Source organism: Bactrocera latifrons, unplaced genomic scaffold (assembly GCF_001853355.1).
Source record: "Bactrocera latifrons isolate USDA-ARS-PBARC rearing strain unplaced genomic scaffold, ASM185335v1 scaffold_314, whole genome shotgun sequence".
NCBI classification, from domain to species: domain Eukaryota; kingdom Metazoa; phylum Arthropoda; class Insecta; order Diptera; family Tephritidae; genus Bactrocera; species Bactrocera latifrons.
This window is the reverse complement of record NW_017536786.1, coordinates 91,802-95,731: the sequence shown is the minus strand read 5'-3', so window position 1 is coordinate 95,731 and position 3,930 is coordinate 91,802. Positions and strand designations below refer to the sequence as shown.

At 34.2% G+C, this 3,930-nt stretch overlaps 1 protein-coding gene across 3 annotated transcripts in view; it reads left to right on the top strand.

Annotated features, from left to right (window-relative positions):
- The first annotated feature begins 933 nt into the window (after window positions 1-933).
- The window catches only part of LOC108970901 (ATP-binding cassette sub-family G member 1), a 23,530-nt gene continuing 20,533 nt past the window's right edge, over window positions 934-3,930 (top strand). Inside the window, exons 1-2 of one of the 3 annotated variants that reach the window (XM_018936606.1) lie at window positions 934-1,122; window positions 1,428-1,482. The gene's annotated coding sequence lies outside the window, so the exon portion shown is untranslated. Of the gene's footprint in view, window positions 1,483-3,930 lie in introns of all 3 variants that reach the window. The other 2 variants (XM_018936608.1, XM_018936605.1) reach the window with 2 other exon arrangements.

Sequence of the window (3,930 nt, the reverse complement as noted above, 5' to 3'; positions counted from 1 at the left end):
GTTTCGAATTCAGAAGTGGTACAAAATGTGCGTACGTCACGAGTAATATATAATACGTAATACGTAAAAAGAACGCACGTCACGAGTAGTATATGTGAACTATAAAAAATATGTGGATTAAACTTGTTTTTGCATTTTTTGATATCTTCATGAACTACTACACATTTGGTGAAATTACCATAAATGCAAACTAGTTCGCTTTCGTACAGAACAAAAAAACCTTTACAGCATTACAACATGATTCCCGCCCAACTCAGAGAAAACACTAATTTACAAATAAGCCTACGGTCTGAATATGAACCAGTCCGAAGGAGACCAGTCTTGTAAAAAATTATAAAATGCTTATAACATTAAATTATTAAAATCAAAAATCGTAATTTATATACTAATATTCTTCCCTTCCTTCTTTTTTAGCTCCATAATTGAACTTTTTTGCTTTGTCGAAAAAGTCTTTTCGCATTTCCAATCAAATTTCAACTGCTTTTTTTACATTTATAATATACTTTAATGAACCAAATACCATATGTACCACTTTGGTCGACCACTTTTTGCCATATTTCTGCTAGAGACATTATTCCATCAGTGTAAAACTTTTGTGGTGACGATTAAGATCGTCCTTTCGACCTTTGGTAAAAGTAAAAATGAGTTTACCTTACATTACACACTACTTGTTAAGTAGTTGTCAACTACTTGATTTCACTGCGTGGTTGGCATGATATGCGTAATGTAAACTTGTCATGCAAGAACGATTCTTGCTCGCTTTCTTTAGCTTGTCCGCCAGCTGCTTCACTGCTACCACAATATGGTACCACAATCATCATCACTTGCCCGCTTGGCAGCCATAAATGTTCCAATATTTGTTTAATTTTATTTTTGCGTCTTTTTATGCCACACCGGGAAAGCGTTTGCCGCTATTTTGCGGTTTGTGCTTTCAGTCAGCTTTCGTCGGTCAATGCAACAAGTCGCGGCAACATTTCACTCAGGCATAAGTGGCACTATTAACCATGGCAAAAAATCCGCTCGTCGCAGTGAAAAGTTAGAAGGTCAGCGGAGAAAAGTATCGGTGGCCAGAATATCAACGTTCAAAACGGCTGTTAGACCTGAGTTCACACTAATACAGTGGTATATTTCAAGCAATGCGTTGTCACGATTTTGTTGACTTATTTATTTTGCACTCAACTGTTGATTGGCGTTGCTATTGAGTACTTTTATCTATACAAACAAGTACTTTGATGCTTCCACATTTATGTGTTTGTTTGTGTTGTATAAGGTTGCTAATGTGTGCATATAGCATGGGTTCATTCAACTGCAACGAGTTAGCATGTTATCTTAGCGCTAATAAAACATTTCACCAACAACAACCGCAGTGATTAATTATTTTTGTACGTAAAAGTAATTTTCTTCGAATTTCTTTGTGTGATTTTCAGTGCTATATGGCACAAATGCATCGGCATATGAGAGTCAGCCTAGACGCTCATATGGGTAAGTACATAAGTAGATGGTATCATCACGTACATTTTTAAAGCAGGTCATAAATGACATGAATTTTAAATGTTTACAATACATTTAACCAATTATTTTATTTTTTTTGGTTGATATCATAAAGAGCCATATATTATATTGAGTTAATTTTAAAACATGCCAGACCAATGTACAAGACAATATACAGTATATCGGTATCGGGCTGGCAGCAAAAAAAAAATTATAAAGAGTTTGAGCAATTGTGTGTCTGAGTTCTTAAAATAGCCGCGACACAACACATATGTATACATGTGTTTAAAGATAACACTTTATATCCGAAAGTCAGTCTGAATTTGTATGGAATATAGGCGATAAAGTTCTATTATTAGCTGGCTCACCTAAGAAATTTTAACTCTGAATATCAATTATGAGTATATAATATCAATTATCAGTACATATATCCGCATCGATGAAGATATGTTTATTATTCGTTCCTAAATCCAGATGTTGCCATGGAAATGTGAAAACATAAAATATATTGCAAATTAATAAGTTTTCTTTAATAATGACATATTATTAGAATATGAAAATATTCAGTTCAAACGAATAATTAAGAAAGCTGAAAAAAATTTTCAACTCCAAGAATGGAAAATTAACAGCGAAAAAAAAAATATTGGGTAGTCGAAAAAGTCTTTTCGTATTTTATCATAGATGGCGTTGCAGTCGTATATCTCCAGTGCTCATTGTGTCATACTATATAATGTTGGAAAGGTGAGATCTTAAGCTTCATTTAAAAAATAAATAAATAATTAAATGCGGAGAAGTTGAAAAAAAGTTACCACTGTCCAAAATTAGTGAAAATAATGAAGAAATTCGCTTTATTTTGAAATTTTTGTATAAAAAAGAAAGAAAGCCACGCAAGCCATCAATGAAATTTGTGAAGTTTACGGAGAAGATGCTGTGTCAGTTCGTGTAGCTGGTTCGCTCGCTGCCGTTCAGGAAATTTTGATGTGAAAGATGCACCTTGTTCGATCTATCGTTGAAAAGTTCGATGAAATTTTGGAAAATATTGACCAGAGCCGTCACATAAGGAGCCATGACATTACTAAGGAACTTAACATTCATCATCAAACGGTTTTGAACCATTTAAAAAAGGATGGCTACAAAAAGCAACTGGGTACCACATGAATTGTGAAAAATTTAATGGACCGAATTAACATCTGCGATTTCTTGCTGAAACGAAATGAAATGGAATCATTTCTGAAGCGAATGGTAACAGGAGAAGAAAAGTAGATCAAACATGACATCAATGTACGAAAAAGATTATGGTCCAAGCGTGGTGAGCTCAACAAATGGTCGCAAAGCCAGAATTGCCGCCTTGAAAAGTTATTCTGAGTGTTTGGTGGGATTGGAAAGGAATCATGAACTATGAGCTGCTTCAGCCTGGTCGAACGATTGATTCTACATTTTACTGTCAACTACTGATGAGATTTAAGCAAGCAATCCATAAAATCGACCAGAACTGATCAACAGAAAGTGTTTCGTCTTCTATTAGGACAACGCTAAATCACACACATCTTTGATGACTCGGTAAAAACTGGAAGAGCTTGGCTTTAAAGTTTTGATGCATCCACCATACAGCCCTGACCTTGCACCAACGAACTACCATTTGTTTTACTCAATGCAGAACTCTCTTAATGGAGTAAAGTTGGCTTCAAGAGAAGCCTGTGAAAATTACTAGTCGCAGTTTTTCGCCGAGAAACCAGAAAACTCTTATACTGATGGAATAAGGTCTCCCCCGAAAAAATGTCAAAAACTGGGCGACCAAAATGGTGCATATGATATTTGGTTCATTAAAGTGCATTATAAATAAAAATAAGTTGAAGTTTGATTAGAAATACGAAAAGACTTTTTCGACTACCCTACAAGTTTATTTAACTTACTCTTATATAACCGGTTAATTAACAAAAGCGCAACCAGAGATTATCTGTTTATAAGTGTTTATCAGATTTTAAAGCGAAACTTTTAAACCTAACCGAAACACTTTTGCCGATGTGACGAAAAGGTCTTATAAAGGATTTTCCAACAAGAAAGCCATGATCTGAAAACTAAATAAGACACCCAAATTGAATAAAAGGTCGGCCAAGTGATTACTTTTTTGATTCATAGTGGATCAAAATAGGCAAATAAGCACACAGTAAAATATTTATGCTTGAATTATAATAACAAATCACTTTGCAATAAAATATTTCGCCTCACTGTTTGAAATGAAGTGAAGTGCAATAAAAAGTGCACACAGACAGCCGTAAATTATGCCAAACTTTCCCATTGCCAAAGTTCGTGCCTTTACACACATATGCCTTATCTATATACATACATACAGTTGTCCACAAAAAAATAGGAGTGACCACATGAGAAAAACGATTTTTTTAATTTTCTTTAAGAAAAGAGTTTTTTTTTCAAAATTTT